This window comes from Bombus huntii, chromosome 11, assembly GCF_024542735.1.
Source record: "Bombus huntii isolate Logan2020A chromosome 11, iyBomHunt1.1, whole genome shotgun sequence".
Lineage (NCBI taxonomy): Eukaryota > Metazoa > Arthropoda > Insecta > Hymenoptera > Apidae > Bombus > Bombus huntii.
This window is the reverse complement of record NC_066248.1, coordinates 4,342,982-4,368,643: the sequence shown is the minus strand read 5'-3', so window position 1 is coordinate 4,368,643 and position 25,662 is coordinate 4,342,982. Positions and strand designations below refer to the sequence as shown.

The window sequence follows — 25,662 nt, the reverse complement described above, 5'->3', positions numbered from 1 at the left end:
GAGAAACCTGCCACGGACGAACGAGGGATTAAGATTAATTTCAAAAATTCAGTCGATACGTTGTCTAGTGGAATGAAAATTCCGTAGAATGGAAATTGCACGCGTGAAACGAACGAGGCAAAGGTAAACGTAACGCGATGTTTATTGGATCGGTGGCGTCGCGCGGGCCAATTACACCGCAAAAGTGGCAGCAATAAGACGGGCCTGGCTGGCTGTTTCGATGAAAAAGCCGTCCCGATGATCGGTCGGAAGCCGGTTTCCTCGTGGCAACCCCGCGGTGAGCGAAGTGAATCCAGGCTGGATGAATATTCAACGGCGTTCCACTTCGTTGTCCCCGTATCGGCGGCCACTTTAATTCGATCGGCGGCGATGAAGCGCGGCGCCCGCAAAATTTCGACTCGAACCAGCTCGAATTTATATACTCGACACTGGTCATGGACCCTTCAAGGACGTACTTAATTCGCGGTCGCTTTTTACCACAGGGGATAGCCGCGTGTTTTTCATCCGACGTGCGAACGGAGATACGGACAGAAGATCGGTTAACACGCGCGCGTTACTATATTAGTGCGAATGCAACTAATGAAACAACCCGAAGAAAAAGGACCAACGCGTGTAAAGATAGAAGTAAAAATATGTTGGAAAATCGTGGAGTTAATATGAACGCGATATATTTACGCATTTTCTCAACGCGACTTCTGAACAATGTGGCATTTAATTGCCGTTTAATGACCAGCTATTAAAACGCCACAAATAAGAAGGAGAAGCGACGTATTCGATTACATTTGCATATCTGCAAAACGGTTAATCCCGAGTGATTAAACTCGCTAAGTGAATCTCCGTGTCGGTACATTTGGTCTTGAATCGAGAACGGTCGACCAACGAACGAGTTAAGCCGTACGGATGCCTTCGGCAAATGCGGCTTCGTTAACAAATGCTCTTTGTGGTCTCTGGCCACGGATTGACGAACGAGAAGTTTCGCCTAACCTCAGCCTAAACTCGCGCTTGTTAAACGAGAATGCGTGATCGGGCCGGTAGAACCTCTGTTTAAGCTGTTTTCTGTATTCTGTGTGTTCTACTTTTGCTTACTTTCGTCCTATTAAGATCGGGGTGGCATTTAAGATAATTTTAAGGCGAAGCACGTGACGATGTTTCGGCAAGAATAACAGTGGCGGCGTGTTCGGAATCTTTTCCTCTGCAATTAAGTTTGCGTAAGAAATTTTTCCAGGGAACGTGCCTCTAAGCTTTTCCCTAGATACGTCAAACGGACGTTGATTCAAAGTCAGCTCGTAATTCGATAGAATTCGAAAAATTCGCAATTCGCGTTTTTAGATCAATCTTTTTGTACAACGCATACTTGTAAACGCTTATAATTAATACTTATACAATTGTAATATAGCAAATGCTAAGACTTGTAAGCCTTCTATCGAGATATGTATAATTTTATGTGCTAGACTAGGTTAGGATATAACCTAACAAACACGAAGATGGTACCCTGCTGGGGTTAGCCAGCCACGTGATAATCAAGCAGCCAAAAAATTCTACCAAATGTCCAAATCGGACAAATTGTGAGTGTAAACAACTAAATAAAAAAAAAGAAAAGAAAAAGACTAGGTTAGCTGCGCGGTAGTGATACTTGCATGTGAATATCAGTGTGTGCAAGTATGCGTGCGCGCGGCGTCTGGAAAACAAAGGAATGTAAACTGTTCAGTGAACAGTCTGGTATGGAAGAAAGTGCCGAGACGCGTGCAAGCGTGTATCGATGAATATCTTTGAAATCCTTTATCAAATGGATATATAACTATTCTAATATAAATTCTAAGTGTAAATTTAGCGTTCCTATACCATTATTTCGGCTATTAAAACTCAAAATTCTCAACACCTTCTAACACGAAAGGATGTCTCTTTTTAATCTTAAAATGTCTGTTCACCGATTGCGTAACTCGTCAACGAATTTCGCGATAATTCTACGTAATATTACGTTGAAACTAACCCAACTAAAATCTCTGGTTTCGCTGAAGAAAGGTTCGTACGAGAAGATTAATAGGATGAGAGACGTCGGTTGGGTTATAGCAGATTTAAAAGTGGTAGATCGTTTGATTCAACTGTTGCTAGAATTATGTTTATACGTGGATAAAAGGAAAGGAATTTAAATTTCGCAAATGACGCGAAATGAATTACAGAAATACAAACATTTCTGATTCATCGAGGAATGTTCGAGCATGCCTTTCGTAATAACAAACGGCCGACGATATTCCAACTTGATATCCCTTCGTATAACGACACTGATTTCTCTTCCTAAACGTTTGTTTAACAAACTTCCATCGACCATTACGCGCCAAGTTAGAATGAAAAATGAGCGCGAATTATTCGCAGCCGCAACGACTATCAAGTTTCCTCTGTTGTTGCTTTTCCAAGTTACCTCTTCCGTTTTACAAATCGACGTTCTAATTGAACTACGCAATACTTCTCATTATCCAGTTTGCAAGTTTGCAACGTGATAAATATGCATAAGCAACTTACCCATCCTTTCTTATATCTTGTAATAAATTTACATCTGATCCGAGCACAGATTGTTGCAACGTATTAATGCTATCAATTCACGGTCTTGCTAGACTTATTAGATTGCTGGAAACCAGCAAACCAATGACAGTCTATCGTATATGTTGTACGCGTAATTTATTGCACGCTCGTAAGTTTAAAAGGAAATTAAACTTTCTGTCTTCGAAAGATGAACGTTTTCGTTTATTTGTAGGATATTTGCTACAATTATTAATTAATAATAAATGGATTAAATAGATGTTGATTAAACAGGAAACGATGGTTGTTTAACGTGAACTAATCGCAATAACGTATTATAATTAAGACAACTAGATAATTAATTTGCAACTCTCGTCACCGCGGATCCAACACTCTCTTTCCCACGCGGACCACACTCTCTCGACAATGCTAGCAACACAATCTCGACAATTCGCACTCTCTGACTTCTCGATTCACACTCTTTCACTTCTCAACTCACACTCTGACTGTTAATTCGTCTTTCTCCCTTGGCATCCCTTTGTCTTTTGTCTTAGCCCCACCACGCACGTGTCCTTCAACCGCTCGTGGCCAGGATCACGCAGGCCTTTTCCGCGAAACTATTCGATCGAAGGACCGACGATACATTGTTGGGCCTGTCGGCACTTCGGCTTTCTCGCGACATTGCTTATAGTTCGCCCGATATCTCTTAGGCCTTTCGATATTACACTATTATCGTCTATTTAATTCCGCGTAATTAACTCGTGAAATCCTAGAAATGCATTTGGCTGTCACAGTTCCTTTCAGATTCATTTTCTTGTACTTTTATCTCCTACTTTCTCAACTCGCTCCTTCGTTAACAAATCGCTCGTTCTCTTCACCTATTCCGCTTTATCACTACCTAAGCCTCTATCCTTGATCTGCTTTGTCAATACGAAGATGTACAAGCGATTCTGCCAATTTTCCTCGTAACGTTACGGAAACTCTAAACGAACAGCGTTCGCTCTACGATTAATCCACGGTACCGTGTGTATCAGCCTTAAGTCGAGGTAAAAACGTCATTCCCGCGGTAATTACAACTTGCCTCATCGAAGATGCAAAGAAGAGAATCACCACCGACCTGTTTCACGGCCAAAGTTATACAACCTTCCGTTGCAATCATTTCCGAGTCCAACCGAAATCATTCCGAAGAGTCTGGAAAATCTAGAAAATCCTCGAGAGACACTGGCGCTGAGAACCGCTGGCTTAAACGAATTCCCCAAGATCCAGCGTCTTTCCTCCGGCCGGTAAGTGCTTCCGATCCGAAGAGGCGTAGTCGCTAATTGTCCCAATAAGAAGCGCAAGCGGAAGTCCGCAGAGACGGCGGAGGATCGACGTTGAACGTCGTCCAGCGTTTGTCAGATTAAACGAGCAGCCGCGAAGGGTTCGCGAAAGCTAATCGCGTAACTCGCTCGAACGAACCGCACTCAGTGGCTACAACGGGGCCGGTCTCCGAGGCAGTCGCGGGGCTTTCCGAAGCCCTGGAATCGAGTCCCCAGGCGCAACCCATGTCCACGGATTCCTGCGTTTATCTTGCCAGGTTGTTGTTGCTCAGATTCCACGAGTCCCGAAACACTCCAACTTTTCCCTGTCGATTCCTGTCGGTGGCCAAGAGCCTGGAAGGTGCAAGAGGGTTCACCACGTTTCCAAGGTTAGGATCGCGACTCGAACATGCGTGCACACATATATCGTATATTCGAGATTCGTCTCGACGTTTAAGATCACCTTGCGCAGTGGCGGACGAAAATAAATTTGTGGTTTGTAAGTAATCTGTCTGGTAACTTTTGCGTCAGATATCTTCCATCGTGTTGCCGATGGTCACGGTATTTTAGAGTAGGTTAGTACGTATTATGTTGAGTCGTTTATTTTCTAAAATCGTGGCACTTTTTACTCGATTGTTTATTTACGTTGAGATACGTACAATTTTATGTGCTAGACTAGACGTGGCCGCGTAGTAGTGCACACGTGCGTGAATATGAGTGTGTAGAAGTATGTGTGTGCGCGGTGTCTCGAGAAACAGACGAATGTAACTGTTCCGTTGGCAGTGTGGTATGGAAGATGGTGAGGCAAAGGAAGTGCTGAGACGCGTGCAAATGTATATCGACGAATATCCTGGAAATCGTTTATTAAATAAATCTAAAACTATTTTAATATGAATTCTAAGTGTAATCTTAGTATCCCTTTATTTGTATTTTGGCGATTAAGATCCGCAATTCTCAACAATTTATCCATTTGATGTAAACATTTCATATGGGATACGACGACTTGCGTAATATGAGGTTGTCCGAGAAGTGTCTTTCTTTTACAGACACGTCTTTAACAACGACGCGTCTTTATACAAACATGAAACCTAATCTGTCAAGCGTTGTGAATTTTATCTTGATAAAGCAAGATGGATCATACGTAAAATAATATAAAACGAAAAATATTGTGCGTCCATTATTTCCTTATAAAACGGAAGAAACTTATATTACCTAATATTATTCCAGTGATCAAGTCCGTCACAATATGTTAAACGAGCGTTACGTTTAAAATGACACGGAATGGCGAAACAAATGTAAAATATCGGTGAACTTGTTAGCTGGGTTAGATAATTTAGCGACGATATCGGTGTATTCAAACCGGCAGGAGTAAACACTCGAAGCGAGAACGTAGGAGGATACTCGACGACGTCCCCTCAGGTGCATACGGATGTTAATGTCAGCAGGAATCGTTGAATAGTAAACACATCCGCGTTGAGTGTTCCGCGAAAGTAAATGAAATCAGCGGCGATGCTCCTACGTTCCAAGCTCGTGAGATTCAGTGTTCGCATAATATCAGAGTAGTTATGGTTGGTGGCAGACACTGGTTGACCAAGTTTGTAGGCAGAACGTGTCTGACAAATTTACCGTTTGCATCGTTTCAGCCTGTCTCTTACGACGTTGCTCGAATCGCGGTAACTAGACGACTGACGCAAATTCTACCTAAAGCTGAAGGAACGAGGCTAAAGTACGATACTTTATGACACCGGTTCGCGCCAGTTGTATTTTAACTTTCTTTTGTCCGCTACCGTAGCTCGTTGAATTCGCTCGTTTAGCGTCGTTGTCAAAGACGTGGTCGAAAGAACGTCGACTTTAGCCGATACTCGACAAGATATCTCGAGTAAAACAAGATATTTTCGTTAGTAAAATGTGTTGGGACTGGGAAGGATTGCAGAGACGCGCCTTTAATTGAAATGTCGAGGAAACGATATCAATCTCGCGCGAGCAGTCGATAAATCAATCGGTGGAAGCAATTAGAATTCCGGAGAGGTGGCGTGGTGCGTTAAACTTTCGTTTTCCGTCTCGATCGTTTGACGATCCGTCACGGGGATGCGTCGTTTTTATTAAAGTTCCCTTAACCGTGGGGCCAACAGAAGAGGCTAGAAGAACGGAAGGAACGATCGACAAACGTCGTTACCCTGCCACGACGAGGTTAAAAAAGTTTTCACGACGCGACGCAAGTTTTTTCGCCGAGGCTGTCGCCTCTCGACCTTCGACGCCCGATATCACGCACCTCCGAAGGGCAAACGACTAGCTCGAATTCGTAACGAGACGGGTCTACCGGAGCGAGTTTGCCAGACGAAATTTTTCTATCGTCATACTCTATCAATTTAGTCCGAATCCCTTTTTTCCCAACTTTCGTAAACAACGGTGGAAGACGATAGGATTCCCTAAAACCTGGCTACATTGCAGTCTCGGACATATTTCTACGCTTCTTCTCCAATTGCCAGCTTCGTATCTTTTCTTTTTTCTCGCATTTAGTTTCAGTTAAACAAACATTGTTTTCTGTCCAATTAATTCCTGTATATTCAATTCATTATTAATAAGTTGTAGGTAATCGGGAAAAGATTTATATTTTAATTTCCACGACACTACAATATGAAATTTTCGTTGAACGATTCTCTGCGAACGATGAACTGGTTCGTCAAAGTCTAGTTTTCTCCGTGGTAGACTGTTTTTCTTACCTATTCATTCTCCTAACTTCCTTCCTCCTTTGAAAGGATTTTAATCGCAGCAAAAAGATCGTAAAGATTTAAAAAACCGGCAGCCATTTGTGTATATCTGGTAGCGTAGGAATGACGCAAGAGGATCACCCAATTACCTGAAAAATAAGGAAAACTCTATGGGAAGTAACTTTTGTTGTACAGGGAAAGTCTTGGAACTCTGACAATGCCGAGAGAAAGAAGAACTACAATGCGTTGCTTAGCGCTGCAGTATTCGTTTCGTTCTCCATCTACGGTGCGGTTGACTAACAGTTAACCGAAACGACAACTTGCTTTGACCGGCGCTCTCCTATTTGCAGAAGATAGCACGGTCTTTCCACCGAGACGACTTTATTGGCAACGTTCGAGTCATCTCTCTCTGTTGTTCGTTCGTTTGTCTCTTTATCAGGGCGTGTTCTTTCAGACCTTCCCGCGCCGTACCAGTTGTATACATTGGCGACTGTCAGTTTGACGTTCGTCTCGATCTCTCTCATCCGTAGCCGGTAGCGTAGCTGCTTTAATTCTAATTTAATTTATTTCTTCTCGTATCGCGACGACGTCCAAGCGATCGTTGCCGCTGACACAGTCTCGATTCACCTCACAATCGGCTGATTCCAAGCAGCCACAACTCCCTCGAAGGAACTGGAACTCCAGCGTTCTCCAAATTTCCCGCTCCCTTGGAACAACGCTCGCAGCAACGTAGCAGCGGCCGGCTAATTTCATTTCGTCGCTGAACGCAAAAAGACGCCGTGTTTCAGCTAGAAAGGGAAGCGTGTAACGAGGACGAGTACTAGTTGACAGGTAGGTCACGCTTCGCAGCGCGTCAGTTCCTCGTAATAGTAGCGGGTCCTCTGGGAAGGGTCAGAGTTTCCGTCGAAAACGCCCTAAGCGCAGCGAGGGACAGAGAAGAGCGCGACTGCGACGAGGATAGGGATGGAAAGAGGGGTACGAAGAAAAGGGGCCGCGAACGTTGGGGTACCGTTGCTGGTCGTTCGACCGAAGCGGCCAATCTACCGGAATTGAACCCGCGGATCTTTTTTGCAAGGCGAACAGCTACCCTGGCGCGACACTTGGGGCTGGTCTCGCGAGGAACGTGGTCGGGACATGTGCCAGAACCCGACTCGATGTCGGTCTATGAGATTCAGACGACGTTGTGACGCGGCGATTGGAGGATTTGGTTGGCCAACGGGGAAATTGTACGAATAATTACGGAGAGCGATCGAATTTTCTGCGCGAGAAAAATTCAGAAAGTCGAGGCAGGGAATTGCACGGACAATTAACCAGTCGGCTGTTGCGACCGCTTTGAAAATTGTGCACATAAAATGCGTCGCATAAAGTAAGCGGCGACGAGTACACTCGTCGAAAACGTTTCCGATTGAATGGAGCCGAAGCGTTTTATCGAGAGAGCCCCATGTACGTGTGGAACATATGGGAACCAGCCGTTTGGAAATTTCAACGTCACCTTCGTTTCAAGGCCGGAACGCGAGGTCAGATACGCGAAAGCACGGGAAGCCTCGATACGGTCGACCAGTTCCGTCTCGCACATTTTTTCGTATCGTTCTCATTTTTCCAGATACTTGAGCGCCTTCGGTTAAACTGAAAATACTGTGCCTGGGGATGAAACGTACACTTACTGAGCAGAGCAGATGAACCGAAATACGCATTCGCGTTTGGGCACTTCGCTTTGGCGATATACGTTGTTGCCGAGTGCCGCCACATAATAATTAAGCCCGAGCACGGTAAGTTTCCCATCATTTCGTGGCGTCCGACTGGAAAAATTGAATATCGTGAAAAGGAAATGCGAAACCTGTTGCGAAGAAAGCCACTTCGTTAGAGGATAAGAGTATGCGCCAGTATCGCTTCTCGCAGCCCTGTTGTATCTCTATTTGCTCGTCTTTTCGACTGCGTAATTTCAGCCGTCCAATCCAGCCAACTCGAACTTCGCACGTAGAAATTTCATAGAGAAGAGGAGACATCCGGAATCGAACGGACGTCACGGGATGCATACGCGATCGTTGTACCGCGATTCAAGACTCGCTCGTGCTATATGTATACGTACGTATATGGTTAGCAGAGAAAGGCGACGAGGAAGATCTGCGAAAGGCAGGGGACGGCGGATATTCCCATGGCTCGGAGAATAGATTGCTTTCGCGTGCACGCCGGTCCCCGGTGGCAATTTCTACCTCTTCGCCAACAGACATGCTTGTATCTCCCGCGGAGCAACGGTCGGCTATATCCAGAGATTCACTTAGCGCGTTTCGATAACGCGACACGTTCCTGAATACGTCTCAGCGATCAACGAACGTGAGATTCCGTGGAGATCTCGTTCTCTGCCCGCGAACACCCGTTCCGGTTAACCCGACACAATCGGATTTTCTGTCCCCGACTTGGAGATGATTAGAGCGAAAGATTGTAGCTTCGGGTGTATAATAATTTGTCACGGTTATAGTATTCTTTTCGTTCTATTTTATAACGGGAGATCGTAGTCTCGGGTGGCTATAATTTCTTCCTTTTCGTTTCCAGAGGGAAAATCGTTGCAGAAATCTCGATTTAACTTAGCGACGGTTATGAGGAAAGATTGTTATCTACGATTAATGATGAAATCGTGACTAAAGAATATTATTTTTTTGCTGTGGATAATTAATATTAGTATAACAAATAGTAATTAATGATTATAGAAGAAAGGGTAGAATAAGACGTGGTAAAAGCGCAATAGGAGATTACCAGCTGTAGGGGAAGAATGGCGCCGTGGAAAGCAAACAGAAGCACGTTGCTGTCTAAGCTTTTAGTTAGATGAAGTGATAGTAATTGATTGCCACAACACTAACGATAATTAATGGTAGCAGAAGAAATAACAAAAAATAGGGTAAAAAGGTAAGTCTCTGTAAATATACAACTGAAAGATAGAAAGATAATGCTGCTGTGTAATATAAACAAATAATTCTCTTCCCCTTAAGCTTGATAAACCCAGCCCTGAAAACGTATAAATGCGTTTACATAAAACAAGTACGTGTCAAAGAAAGTGCACTGTGAGTTCGCGCGATAGAGAGAAACTGATTCAAACTAAACTAAGATATCTGTCTATTAACCTTTCCCCTCTTCCGTTAAAAGCTCCAAAATTCACTCCGACGAACTAAAAGAATCTTAAAGTTCGCTCTTAAAGAGCCGCGCGAACAGCCGTGCAAAGAAACGAGAAAAAGAAATCTAGCTGGCCATCCTCGAGGAAAAACACCAAGTCCATCCGGTCGAGTTGCTCGTTTTGTTATTGCAACTTGTTGCGAGTATCGGCTCTATCCGACAAAATCAACCACTTTTCCCTGGCGCCCGGGCCACAGCCGGTACACTCGCGAGTTTCGTACAGTGGAGGCGGTTCGTAGCCAATTTACAAAGTGGCCTGGTCGAAGGCGAAACTTCCATTGCAAATGAATCGTATCACTGGGCGGTCCTTCGATCGCCGATAAACGAACGGAAAGTTGAACGAAAGTCGTCGACGACGAACAGACGACAAAAGGCTGGTCGATAGAAACGCGTTTTCCCTAATCTCGTCGACTCGAGTGGCACTCCGACTCGTCAAGGTTCTTAACCCTTTGGCGACGAAGCACGTGTACGGGGTGGTTCAAAGTTATGGAGTTACCACCTGCTTGATCGAACGGGTGGCGCGAGGAAAACAGTCTCTGATCATTAGAATTCAGATCATTCGATATTTCTAAATAATTGAAATTCTAAATTTAAAAAAAAATTAGTTATAGTCGTTTTCGTGCTAGAACGTTCTTAACGAATAAATCATAATTTTAACGGACTCGAGTCTCTCGCGAAGAAACACGTCAACAGGAGTCGTAAATTCCTCTTACGATTATAATAATCGACGCCGCGAATAGATCGATCCTCTGATTTCCATTGAGATAATAGGGGTTGGTTGAGTTGGTATAACGCTGCGCTTAACAGGGTTATACAATTTATATTTCCAACACTTAAAGTTACACCGTTGCTTATGATATACGTCGTCGACAATGATTCAGCGTATGAAGATGCGATACACTGGCACAATATTCGTTGGTAGTCGAGCAAGGCTCTTATAGTAGAGTTTTTAGTTATAGTTGACGCGGCAATAGAGGAAACTAACCCGGTACTGGCATGTTGACTATTCTAACGTTGAGGAATAAGTAAGTTACAGTGACGATGCTGTGTCGCAGGAAAGCTAATGATGGACGTGTCCAGCGCACGGGACCATCGGATTTGTTGATGACACCTTTGGTTAGGAAAGTGAGGGCAGTAGACATTGCTTCTGATTAGATAAAAGAAGGTTTGTTTAGAAAGGACCTGAGCTAGCTGTTACGTCAGGCGACCTCCTACCTAGACCAGGCCATACACCGCGGGCTAGACGGAAACCAGATGCGTACCCTCACTAGACTCAAGGACCCATCATAAATCCCAGTAATTTGCTAGCTAAGATCCTTCAGACCCAACAAATATCGTTTTTCCAAATTCTTTTCCAGAGACTATTGTCTATTACGGCTTGACAAGGGAAAGTTAGTTTTTCTCACGTACGATGCTTCCCACTAGCAACTTTCTATCGAGGGCGGCTAAGACCCTTCCTAGTCCACTAACCTACGTTTATCCCATCAGAAGCAATGTATACTGCCCTCACTTTCCTGACCAAAAATGTCATGAACGAATCCGATGGTCCCGTGCGCTAGACACACCCATCGCTAGCTTTCCTACGACACAGCATCGTCACTGTACCTTACTTCTCCTACGACATCAGGAGGGTCCAGTCAACGACTTCTTCTACACCGCTAGAAAAGTCAACATGTCAGTAACGGTTTAATCAACTATAACAAAACTCTAAGAGCCTTGCTCTATCCTCAACGCATATTGTGCCAGTGTATCGCGTCTCTATACGCTAACTCATTGTCGACGATATATATTATAAGTAACGGTGTAACTTAAGTGGAAAAAATATATAATTTATAATTCTGTGAAACACAGTGTTATACAAACTGAATCAACTCTATTGTCTCAACGGAAATCAGGGGATCGATCAACTCATGGTGTCGGTTATTATAATCGTAACAGGAATTTACGACTCCCGTTGACGTCTCTCCTCGCGATTGCGTCTCCTCGCGATTGCGTCTCCCCGCGATTGGTCAAATATACACTAGCAAATACCTGAGATTTACGATGGATCCTTAAGACTACCGAGTGTACGCAGTAAGGATGAACGGACATGTGGTTCCCATCTTGCCTGCGGTGTGTGGCCTGGTCTAGGTAGAGTGTCGCCCGACGTAACACAGGGTATGTGTTATAATATTTGGTAGACGAAACAAATTTTTGTTTAGCTTCCTTTCCCGTAGTGACGATCGTGAAAATGTAAAAATGCATAAAAATCCGCTGTCTGGTCATTGTAATATTTAGTGGATCTTCGTAGTCTGGTGTGTACGTAATTGTAATCTGCTTTCCTCATCAGTGAACGAAGCGTACGTACGCTGTTGCCTTTGTGTAATAACGAATTTTACGCTACTTGCATTTCAAACTCTCCCTTTGTCCACTCTATTAAAAAAAAAAAAGAAAAATGAACCATTACTTTATCAGTCTCATCAATAACGATATTAATATGTATAATTCAACTCTCTGTTAACGTTTAGTAAGCAGAAATCATGCTTCTTTGTACTCGTTGTCCTCTAAACTTTCTTCTCATCCACTCTAGTAAAAAAAGGACAGATCAATCAATACTTCATCAATTTCATCAATGACACTAATGTATATTCAACCATCTGTTAATGTCTACTAACCAGAAATCATGTTTTTTTTCTATACTATCGCTTCAACGTTCAGCCAAAGTGAATGCATCTTTCTTTGCAGTGAGAACACGCTGCATCTAAAAGGTTAACAGTTGCGTGGCCGATTGAAGCCCTATAGCGTTCCGCGCCCCTATCCACCATTCTTCCGGCGTCTCCGACAATGCGGCAGCTATCGACCGCGGACGTTGGACTTTAAAGTCGAGGAACACGTCAGCAATATCCTGTTCGGTAGCCTCCTTGAACCGAGATCGTCGCGCGCTGCTGCCGGGGATATAACCGACTCTATAAGGGACGTTCGTCTCCTGCGAACAAAATATCCAGTCTGCTTTCAAGGGATCGGGTTCCTGTCCGTTTTTCTTTGCTCTGCCGTGATTCTTAAACACTAGACATGGTTAGACAAGCGTTGACACTTTGACTGCCACGCCGAAATCACATGTTTCGCTCAGGACACCACGGGAGTATTTTTATTATTCGAAGCATGTAATGGCAAAATAATAATAAATCGACGATGTAAGACAACATTCTTCCCCGATGGACCGTTCATCTTATTGGTGGTCACGGGTGACCACCGTGGCGCCTTGGTAACAGTTGATAGCGACGTATTATAACAAGGCTTCGTTCATTTCAGCAAACCATTCGCTTTCGTCGTTTCGTCGTAAGCAAATCGTCCAGAATATATCGTTGAAACGTGTAGAAGATATTAGTAAACAATATTTGCTCATTCTGTATATAATAGTAAGGTACGTGCACACTTCTAACTTCAATTATACGATTATAAAGCAGCATTTACGATTATTTCCTAAGCTGTGTTGATAATAATATTCGTAGATTACCCCTCAAACATATGCGTGCAAACACAGTGCACCGTTAGACGCAAGATTCGTTCTCATTTTTTTTTATTGACGTTACATGTTTAATTGTTCAATGGGGCACCTTTTGTTTCAAAGTATCTTCTATTTATCGGTTATATTCCAAATGCCCAAACTGTCAATTTTCATACAATTTTTGCAATTATAAAAAGTTACAGACACCGTGGCCGGTCATATATGACCAACGTGGCAGTCAAAGTGTTAATATCATTGATAAGATTGGCAAAATAGCAGTTGACCTTTTTTCAGTACACTGGACAAGAGGAAAGTTCAAGAGGCATAACAAGATAGGATTTCTGGTAAATGAACGTTGATAAACGCGCTAATATTTCGTTGATAAGACAGGTAGAACGTTAATGACTGACTTCTTTTTCGTAGAATTGACAGAAGAAAAGTTTGCAAGTCATTTGTACAGTTTGTATCGGACAACTGTGTCCAGGTGAAACGTCGAAATAGGATGGTTCTTGCCCGCGTCGCGTCGGTGACGTGGGCGCGACGAAGAACGCAATCAATGCAGTGATTTCTGTAACAAAGCGTGGATCGCGAGGAGTTTTTTGCATTTGCTAATAATACGTAATTCCGCAACGGAAAGTTTTCCGTATGAAATATCCGCGTCGACGGTAAACTTTCAGTCCGGTTATCCGGCGAACGCAAAGGGTTAATTGCGTAGCGTAGCACACCGACCACGAAGGCATAAAATAAAGTTCATAATTGCATTCTCTTTGGCCAACGTCAGCCAGCACCGCTTCATTTCTTTAATTCGTACAACTTTCGAAACCCCTTTCATCGTCTCTACCGCCGTATGCCCGCGCCGTTTCCCTCTGTGAAACAGAGAAAAATCTCTGCTCGTTAACGACGATCCTCGTTGCATCGTGAAAATACGATGTTCTTTTTTCTTGATTTTTGAACGATGTTGAATTTGTAATAAAACCGCTAGAATTCCATTACACCCGTGTTACTTCCTGTGAAACAGTTTCTGGCGTTAGTTGCAGTTGGCTCTGGGTTGAGAGAAATCTTGTTAACCTATTTTTATCATTTTTCTAATATTTCCTTAGTAACGCGATAACACGACGACGTAGAATATTACGTTGCCATTAGGTTGTCCGGAAAGCGTCTTTCTTTTACGAACGTGAAACCTAATCCGTCAAATGTTGCACTCTTTATCTTAATAGAACAAAATAGTACACGATTCGATAAAACAATGTAAAACAACAAATGTTGTGTATCTATTGTTTCCTTAGAAAACGAAAGAAACTCTCGAGATAACCTAACGCAAATGGATAAAAATTCCGGCTCGGTAGTAAACCGAGCAACCAAAGACAGACGTTCGTTTCATCTGACAAATATTCCGGTCCTTTACGTAATATTTTTACAGATCGCGTTGCATTCGTCGCGTACATTTTTACTTGCAATGATTTCCCGCAAATGAGATCCGCGGTTCTAAAATGCAGAGCGAGGGAAAGCGTAAAAATCGTGGAACGTCGAAACGCGATTGGAGTCGCATCGAAGCTCGTAAATAAGAATTTTCGCGCGCTGTATACTAAGTTGGAAAATGCCAGCGAAGAGTTGGTACCACCCATGAGACTCAGGCCCTCGTGAATCGTAACACGTGTAACTATACGCCAAGAGGGAAATTCCTGCTGGTGCAATAACGATCCCCGACGAAGGAACCACGTGGAATACTGTAACAGTGTAACACTTGGTTGGGGAGAACCATTGAATAGACCATAACGGTAACCGTTATCGTTACCCACCTAGCCGACCCGATACGCTCAATCAAACGGTACCTGTTCCTCGGCCATGCTGCTTCTTACTTACAACCCCTTATTCGTATCTCCAAATCGTCAGGGTTGTCCTAATTTAACTGAGAAATCGATACGTTGAATATCATCTAGATAGTACGACTCCTGGCTATTGAAAATTTCCATCCTATTTAGAGGATTCAAATCTCCATGTTGTTCGTTCATTTGACGTAATTGCGAAGCGTGTATGGTTGTAACGCTAGCAGAGTTTATTAATTACCAAGATCACAGACAGAGGTAATAACATAGTATGGTTGTAACGCTAGCAGAGTTTATTAATTACCAAGATCATAGACAGAGGTATTAGACGCTCGAAGACTGTACCGATTAATACGACGAATCGAAAGGTAGAAGATTATTTTATAGAATTTATCTTGAAATCCAGGATCGTTCACGTTGGTACTTCGATACGGTAAATGAACTTACGCAAGCAAGAAATTTATCTTTCCAAGCGTTCGATGCTAATTACATACTTTTTGCCTCTCGGACAGGGAGCGGACATCGACGTTAAAAAACAGATAAGAAGAAGAAGAAATCGTTTTCGCATTCAAGCCAATTGCGGTTTGTCGCAACAGATTGCCTCTATCGAGCTTTCGGATGCCTAGAAGGAATGAAACTACCGACTAAAATGTGCCTACCAAAAAATCCTGCTGCCAAAGATCGTAGGACGATTGTTGCCAATATCCGACTAATGGACGTGCGATTAAAATCTGAGAAGAAAGAGGACAAGAAAGTTTAACCAGTCGTGCGTTCAACCGAATTCCAATTTCTGCGAAAAAGCTTCGCCATTGCCGGCGAACGTAGCGGTTTAACGATACAGGATATACTTTTTCTCGGAACGTTTCAGCGTAATCGAAGAAACCGATGCCAGAGGCGATCAATGCGAACTGCTCGCACCCGTACATATGCATCCCACCTCCCCCGTGTATATCCGTAGAATGGTGCCGCCAGGTTTCCGAGGTTTCCATAACGAGAATCTACCGGACCCTTCGGTGCCTTCAGACGAGGATCACAATTTTCCCCATAACATCACGTGCCGTTCAAGCCGTATCCATGGGACCGCGACGAGATAAGAACCTGCAGCGAGCGAGCCTCGGCATTCGACGTATTGAATGGGCCTGTCGATCGCCAGCAGGGGGTCGGAGAAAAATATCCTCCTCGCTGGACCAACGAAATTTATCAGGTTCGTCGCGAGGCTTGATTTAATTTCCCCGCGCGGTCGTCGGGAAGTTGGAACGATTGTTACGATTCAGTACACTACGCGCTTTGTACCTCTGTTTTATTCTCTTTTACTCTACGCGATGAAACTCGCGCGGTAGATAAGATAGAAAAATAAGGGTTCTCGAGATAACAGAGTCGCGAAATACGTACGTGGAATTGAGTTCTTCGTGGCTTTCGCTTTTTCTCATTCTGCAGTTATCGTCGATTACGGGGTAAAGGTGTATTAGAGAAATTAGAATTGGCATAGGAACGATATGAAATATTCGGTTAAAGTCATTCCCGTTCTATGTGTACTTCGAAGATAAGAGTCATCTGTGATATTATAAAATTATCTAAAGATTAAATATAATACTAGTTACCTTAAGAATTTCTTACTGTTTACTGTCTAAGGAATTCTATGTTATAATTAATAACGATATGTAAACTAATTATAAGACTGTATTTGTATATTCGTACAACGTATGATTACAAAATATTCCACTGTATTTGAACAGATTAAATTAGCGCGCGCAAATGTCGCGTGCCAGCTCGTGTCACCTCCCCACCACTTTACTAAACGTATCTGCGACATGGGGTGCCATTGTTCTATCGAAAATCGTCGTGTTTGGATGTGTAACCTTGCTCGATGCGCTTCGCTGTATCTATTACCGTGTGTCACGTACTTCCATTGCTCTTTCGTAAGTATTTATACGCTATTATTAGCATTGATTCGTTAGTACACGTTTATCTAATCGTTTATTAAGCATAGTTAATCGAGTTTATTAAATATAATAAAGTTAAACAGTTCTTGGAGGTTAGTTTACAATTCTTCCGTAGGTTGTACTGTATATCGCTTGATTATCGATAGCTTTTGTTGACAACTTTTAATACAGGATTTATGTCATTTTAACATCATTGATTTTAATCAATTTCAATCGTTAATCTTCCGTGCAGATTGTTGGCTGACGCGTGGATAACATCGAAAGAATAACAATACCGTATGATGTCGCGGCCGATTGACAACCGATACGACGTTCTGCTATTTCGTAAGTATTTGTATACTCATGTCAGTTTCCTTTAATTACTATCCGTGTGCTTAATCATTTATACGTAGTTACAGTAGAATTAAGTAGCTTCTCGAAGCTACATTAGTCTGTTTTTGTTCGTCGCATCGAATTAAACTTGCACGCGCAAATGTACAGGAAAATATTTTGAGCAAGCTTGTACCACCTGCTGCCAACCGAGTTGCATGGTATACCTATGCCATGTGGAATGTTATTGTACTGTCGAAAGTTGTGGTATTAGGATGTAACCTCGGACGCTTAAAGCACGTCGTTAAGCTATTAACTGCGTATCGTTGCGAGTTTGTAAGCATTTACATGTATCCCTCTACCGACTTCGTTTCATTACTGCGCGTTTATTTAACCTTTGCGATAAAGATAAACACATTTTCGAAATAGTCTCGCTCGTCCCTTCCTTTGATCGTATATTTGACTGTTTGTGCGTTATCGATAGCTTATATTACGAACTTTTAACATAAATCTTCGATTTGTTTCTAGTTACGTTCTCTTTTTTATTCATAAAGATATTATTTTTAGGGAGGTAGAGCACGATAAAAGGTAATGTTTCTTTTAAATTAAACAATCTTTTCTACCAAATACTCTGTAATAACTACTTCATTTATATACTTCTATATAAATAATATAAAAATATATATGAAAATATTTTATTATTATTATACAAGCTATTATACAAATTGTTCAACATTTCAGAGAAAATTGCGAGTGTCCCAATACTTTTACCCGACGATATACCTGGTCTGTGGTTATGTCATACAACAATGGTTTCTACTCCGCAAGTGTAACGTCCGGTTTCGTTTTCACGCTTCTTACGTTACGTCGAAACGCGATACCCAGTAACGTCGCCGGGTTCGGTCTGCGACATTCACGCTCAGGTATGCATATACACCTGGGAAACACGAGAATCCACGACTTGTCTCTCGAAACGAAACGATCGCGAGCCAATGGTGAATCGTATAGACTCTCGCTCTCGATCGTCGAAAGTTTCGACTCCGTTTCAACTTCGTTACAAGCTTCCCTCACGTTCGTGGAATCTCCTGTTTAATTTCTTCTACTCGGCGTCCGCGAGCTCTCCAAGTTTATATTAAATGCCGGAAATTGTATTTGGGAGTTGTAATCTTCTAGGAGTAATGATAACTTGTGCAGAATATTAAGAAGCAGGGGTTGAAAGCTCCAAAGAGTTTATGTACAATGTTCGTGAAGAGTAATCAATGATGAATCTAAAGTCAGTTGTTCTTAGAATGCAACGTAATTTCGTATTTGACGGTAAGCTAGTTCTCTAGTTGTCAGATTTAACTGCATTTAACTGCATTTAACTGCATTTAACTGTACAAGTTCAGTCATTTTTCGCAAGACTAGCTTCGATCTCGAAACGTGTATAGTAAACGTCTCGAAGGGAAATGAGATAAATAGAGGAATCGATCTCTAGGAAGATATTGAGAAATATCGTGTCGTAACACGGAGATTATCAGTGGTATTAATCGAATCCCATGGTACGAAACTGTAATTCTTTAATTAGATTAAAATCTTTGTCAAACAAGAAGCCTTTTAATCGAGTTAAATCTGTTTGAGAATCAAACTGGCGGATATTTTTACGAATTTTAAAAATTTCTATCTCTCGGACGTTTCGCTACGTGTATTGTAAAATTCTACCTCGTACGTATCAACTTGAAATTTTAATTACTTCGTTTAATTCAGATATGCCTATCACCCTTTCAAAAAGATAATTTTCCAAGATCCTGTTTTTCATCCATTTGCTCATATTATCCAATTGTTCGTTGTCCATTTCCAACCCTATACGTTTAACTTATACAAAGCAAAGAACGATACTTTGGAGAACATCGTAAAAATAAATCGAATAATTCTTAGATTTTGTTCATAGCGAATCCATATTCGGTTCTCCATCGAAGAAAATTGCGAAACGATTCGCAAGTGCTCGCGACCCGCTGCTAAATACGACGCCAACGACCGTAGTGCTTTTCGTCGTTCGCCAATATTCCTAGATACTTCTATATACGAGGTGGTTAAATGGTAGCAGCAGAGCGGATCTTTCGTCGTTGCGGTGCACCGCAATTTTCGACCTCTAATTTTATGGTTTTTCGTGGCGGACCCAACGGAGAGGAGGTCTGCCCTCTCAACCAGAAATCCCGCACGGTGAAATACCTTTCGCATACGTTTACGTACGTGCAATTATCCTGTCGGTTACGCCGGTACACACCGATTATTTCCTTGGCGCGTCGCGTGACGAGCATCGTCCTTTTTTCTTACCCTTTCAACCATTCGACGATGGACGAGAATCTTCTCGATGGAGCTACCGTGCCAAAGTATTGTGTTTCAATGTTTATTTTTTCCTTTTCTTTCTTTTTTCGTTGGTTGGTTGTTTTTCTGACAAGTTAACACTCGCGCGTGTTCAGCTTCGCAGACGCTGTGAAATTGAACACACGCAAGCGCCAATTTGTAGAAAAGATCGACGGTATTCGCTTGATCGCGATTTCTCCGGGTTTGTCTAATGAAAATTTTAGGTCGATCGATCCCTCGGGGGAAGGATAACGGAAAATTGAAAGATCAGCGTCATAGCCAGCCCCATGAACATTTTTCATGGCTTGTTCACGGCTTGTTCGACGAGAATGTTGGTTGCACGATTTTTCAAAAATAGATATCGCTAAATTTAATAAAAAAGCCAGAAACTTTTTCATTGATCTCTAATATAGCATATGGCTGTCCGCGCTTGCCCATCCAATCTTGTTCGGCTTCAAAATCAATAAAAATGTTCACCAGGCGCAGATGTACAATTTTTTGGAATTTTCATTCGGTGATGACTTTTTCTTTTGAAAACTCGACGAACGAAAATTGCTGTCGGACAAATGTGCACATATCGTGGACAATCATATCCCGTTTACGAATCAATGAAAAGTGTTCATGCGGGTGCTGATGATAAATATTGTCATTTGACGATAACTTGTTTTTTTTTTTTTTTAGAGGCGGAGAAATGAAAATTTTGTTTGGACAAATGTGGACGATTCGCGGACAAACGAGTACTGATTGTATATTTTTTTTTTTTTTTTGCGTGTAAATTTGCACTTGGAAACGCCAGTTTCACGAACCGACTGGTGCAACTATTATCAGGTCTTTGCTTCCATACGATACTGCAATAGTTGCTACTTATTCGAGCATATATTTCGCATTCTTACTCTCTGAATCTTGGTAGTGATTCAAATAATAATTGTCAATTAAGCTGGATGAAATAAGATTTCAAACGAAAATTATCCTCGGTGACATTTTAATTACGTTACAATATCAAAACACGCGGGAGGAACTTGGTAGCGTTGGCAAGTTATTTTGTTCACCATATATACAATTTCGTAATTTTATATACCATAAATTTTCATACAATCAATACTTGCGTTAATTTAAAAATATCCAACTCGTTACTTATTCGCTCGTAGTTATTTTTCCATTCGACTATCCTTCGCTGACTATGGCCAAGTTTGTTAATAAATAGAATAATCCATTATTTTCTTTTACGATAAGCAAGATCACTGGCGAGAAGTGGATCACAATGTGCAATAGGACGACATCGCGTTGCAAAATAGCTCGCTGTAAACGGTCACCGTGGAAACATCGACGGTCAAGGATTTTCCACGTCTTTTCCCCAAAGGCGTTGCTCTATCGATTATCGGCAACGTGTTTTCTCCTCGTCACACGCGTCTTTGCTTCGAGAATGTTTCACGTTTTCGTAACCGTAGCAGCTGGAAATAAATTTCCATTTTTAGTGGAAACACTGCGCCGCGACTTTGACCTTGCAGCTACTCCACATTTCTATCTTCGTTCATATGACGCAAGTTTATGAACTTTCATAGTCGTTCGATATTTCCAGGTTTAATCGATGAAAATTCATTCGAATTGATACAGAGCGGTGTGCAGACGTTTTTAGCCGGACACATCTTTCAGCTTGCGTTCCAACATCGAGGGAAAAATCTATCCTAAACTTTTGCACGTCGCTGTACCTATACGTACGCCGATGAAATAGTTCGTACGATAGAAAGGGTATGGGTGAGGTATGCAAATTAATTGCGTCGTGTATTATACCGTAAGCTTAATCTTTTAAGCTTCTTTGCGCGCTATGTGCGCTTCTCGCATGTGCATGTTAATTGAAAATCCATGTGAAGCAGCAGTTTTCGCCTGATTTAACGAGCTGAGATCGTTTTCGAGACAAATATTCGCTGACTTTCACGATTTGTTTGCCGTGTTTAATTGCGCTCGCGCGTGATCCACGTACCATTTTCAGTGCAAACCCGAGCCTCCACGTTCAACACACCGATTTCCACGTAATTTTATCGGAGAGTAACTCGTCGATAATTTTTAGTACGCGAGTATGATCGATTTGCAGTAACGATACAGGAATAGCATAGAACCTCTTTCGTGCTGTACACGCAACGATCGTAACGCGAGTTACTCATTAATTGTATTACTTTATTAATTATTTATTAATTATCTGATCGTCCTATACATTCCGATGCGTCATGTTTCTTCTGCAAGACGCCCGACCGATACAAAAATTTCTCTCGCAGTTCAAAACGGAGTTTCATTGCAGTAGAGTGGAAAGAAAAATCGTCGATTTAGCGGAAAAGTGGCGCACTTGGAAACTCGTCGATTTTAAGCTACATCTTGGAAACCTGATTCTAAGAACACTTATCTTTTTGAAACTAAATTATTGTTATCGTTTCTTTAACAAAGTTACGCGGATCACCTGTGATTCGTAAAATTTACAAAATTTGTAAAATTTCAGTTCAGTGATATCGGTTGGATCGTGAACGAGTTTCCAGAGTGCTGTGTCGGGACGAGAAAAACGCCTGGGTCCGAAACATACTTTTTAACCCCGAAAAAACGGCGAAAGGTATCGAATCCGTTCGAATAGCAATAAATATTTGGGAGATCGCAACGCCGGAAGTGAATCGTATAAAATACGTATTGATTAGAAAGAGGCGGCCAGAGAGGTGGGGCCATTTGTCCATTTAATGGCGAAGATCTTGACAAAAGGTCTACAAATCCCTCGTGGAACGAGCGGCGCATCGCGGGATAAAGGAAAGTAATGGAAAGCGGACAGTAAATCTAGAGCAAAGCAGCAGCGGCAACTTCCTGGAAAATTTCAAGTATTTATAGTTGCGCACGTAGGCAGCACCGAGTGCCAAGCTTTGGTAAACAGTAACCTGTTTCGTTTATGTCGGATGAAAAGGCGGCGAGTGTATCTTTTACGGTGTTTCAAGGTCTCCGTCGCTCGTGCGTCCATCGAAACGTTATTATTATCAGCCATTTTATTTAACCAGTTAGTTAACCGTAGAATTTAGTTTTAGAAATGTCTCGTAATATTAGGTGATGGAGTGCGTAAATGAATAAAACGACGACGAATATAATTGATGATTAATTAATCCGTCAAATATATTAATTTTAATCAACTAGAAATTCTCCTGCATAAAGGTAATAAGTTTTTAGCGATGAATCGATCAAAGTTCGGATGCGTCAATTTTCTATATTACACGCTGTGCAATTATTTTACTTTACGTTCATCTACCGATGATATCACTTACGAAGGTACTTTCTTTTTTCAACAGTTGACAGAGCGGCGTAGTTCTACGTTGAAGTTAGTGTTGGAGTGAACTATTGCGTTTTATGTACGCCCTATAGGTATCTTTAAGAGCGATGTTACACGACGTGTTTCTGTTGTCCTACTTTACAATAGTTACGGCACTTTTTCACGACACCTGGGGAAAGCTTCGTACAACGTACGATCTACCTACTGTATATTTTTTTATGTATTTTATATGTAGTAAGTATGTTTTTACTAGCAAACGATAACGCTTTCTTACGTCTACCATATACGTACTCGCATACATATACGTTGCTCGATGGCATTTCGTTAAATTAGGTACAATAATATAGGATTTTTTTTTAATTTATTTAGAAATATTAGAAATTAGGCTTTCCAGTGATTTCTATCCTATATGATAAGTTTATTGATCGACAGATCTATTTACAATGGATTAAACAGGAAACGATGGTTATTTAACGTGAACTAAATACAGTAACTAAGACAACTAGATAATTCACAGCTCACAACTGATAGTTTACAACTCGTAACAACTCGACTCCTCGCCATTCGACTGTCAACTCCCAACTACTGAACTCGACTCCTCTCATTCCTCTCAATTCACGACTATCCCACTCGACTCCTCATGTGACGACCACCCGGTAAAAACTGTCAGGCCCTTTTGACCTAACGGCACTTAGGCCTCCTCGCAATATTGTTTATAGTTAACCCGATATTTTTTTAGGCCATTTGTCCACGATACTACAATAACGTATGCCATTATACAACAAGTTGGTATTGTATCTTAAATTGCCCACTCAACTTCTACTATGTAACCATAGCAAGGTAACACGAAATTACTACAGTACCAAAGAAAGATTTGGAAGATTCTGCTGCTAAAATCCATCGCGTCTATCCATGAACGATATTCATAAAAGCGTAATTAGCTCGCTTGTCCCGTTTAGTAAAAGAGGAGAACGCAAGACAATATCAAAGAAGGTTCCAAAAAAGGAAAACAGTTTGTCAGCTTTGCGTGTTTCACTTTGCAGGTATACAGCCCTTATTCAGCCGTAAACCCTCATCTGGTTAACCTGATATTCAAGAGACCAATCACGGCACGTGACGTTGATATTTCTGCGCGTTTCACTTCCTCCTCCTCCTGCTCGCTTCGTTTTCCAAGGGAATTTATAACGATCGGTCGCGAAAGAGAAAGGAAATGGTAGGATGTTCGCGACGAAGACGTTGAATCGGCGAAATACGAAGAAAGACGCCGTAATTATTTCGCATTCGTATCGAAGCGGGAATTGAAACGAGAACACGCGTCTGTGCGCACCAGCGCTGACGATACGGCGCGGAAAACATTTTTCTCTCGGTTGAGCCGTGTGGTCGTTACGCAGCGAACGTCTTGCCGGTAAAAAGGATACTTTTGTAAAAATCCACCTGGCGCTCATTGAACGGAGAACGACAAGAGGAAAGGAAAGAAATTTCTCGAGTTATTGTTCGCCGCAGTAGAATGGCCTGCGATAAGTCAGACGTCGAGAGCGCGTTCTTCAATACGCTGGATTTCACTTCGTCAGAGCGTACAAATCGCGAGATCCTGTTGCTTGAACGCGTGTTAACGCGTTGTTGTCTTGGTTACTCGATATTTAAGCCGGTTTTCGTCCTTTTTTTTTTATTGTCAGATAATAGCGAATGATTTTGTCGATTTGAAGAAAGATTTACTCGAGTTTTTCACCTCTAACTGTATACTTTTGTAAGTTGTCGATCCATTAAGCATCGAACGATGCGCATATTACAATTTATCTTAATGATATGGATACTTCGATTTCTTGAACTTTCTTAAAATCAGTCGAATCTAAGTGGAAGAAAGAGCAATTGTACGCGGTGAAACAGTGCTCTTGCATCGTCTTCAATCTCCACCGTCAGTGTCTCTTCCACTGTTTCTTCTTCCTTCAAATTCTTATTCGCTGCTCTTATTCGTTCGTACAAAGAACGTTCTAATAATATGCATCCTGTGTTTTCGTTTTTGTACCAGCCACGTTCTTCCATTCCCCCTTCCCTATTCTTTGCCTGTATCCTCCTTCTTTGTAGCAGAATGCTTTCTTTTGCCAGTTAGTCTCGGTTGATCTATCCTTCTTATTGCCTTTAGCGAGATTTTAAAATTCATGTACTTTTCCCCTCCTACATTTCCTTCCCTTAATCTCTCGTACCTTTCCTTCTTCCATCCTCTTCCACGTGCTGTCCTCGCTCGCTTTAACTTGTTCCGTATTTTCCATTATTCACGGTGTTCCATATCCTGCTACGTCCCTAGCAAGGGCTCTAGTTTCGTGCGTTTCCTCCAGTCTCCTTTTCTATTCGTTTCGTTGTTTCCCTCCCGATCGTCCCTCTGCTTCGCCATCGGTTTCTCCGAGAGCGTATCCACGTTCGTACACTTACGAATTTCCCTGAAACGCTGTTTGCGTCGTCGGCAACGTTAACGCTGACGAAGATCGGTGGCGGAAACGCGAAAGACGCTTGTTCCGTGGGATCTCCTCTCGGTCTGGCCCATCGGTCTTGTCCGCGACGATTCGCCGCTGTATTTCCTCGTTTAGGAAATTTAACGATGATAAAGCGGAATGGTTACGGACTTGGGAACAACAAATTAACGAAGAGAGAATAAACGAAGGCTCGCGGTCGCGCCCTCTCGCCTCAGATTTCATTTATGCCCTTAATCTAAACTTCGCAGACCGCTCCCGTTGCTCTTAAATCAAGCACGCGTTGAAATAATT

The 25,662-nt window shown here is 42.1% G+C and overlaps 1 long non-coding RNA gene across 1 annotated transcript in view; it reads left to right on the top strand.

Annotated features, from left to right (window-relative positions):
* The window catches only part of LOC126871471 (uncharacterized), a 152,085-nt gene that overhangs the window by 73,219 nt on the left and 53,204 nt on the right, over nucleotides 1-25,662 (top strand). The window contains exons 5-7 of the long non-coding RNA XR_007691654.1: nucleotides 15,520-16,211; nucleotides 16,744-16,926; nucleotides 17,183-17,274. This is a non-coding gene — a long non-coding RNA (uncharacterized LOC126871471). The remainder of the gene's footprint in view (nucleotides 1-15,519; nucleotides 16,212-16,743; nucleotides 16,927-17,182; nucleotides 17,275-25,662) is intronic.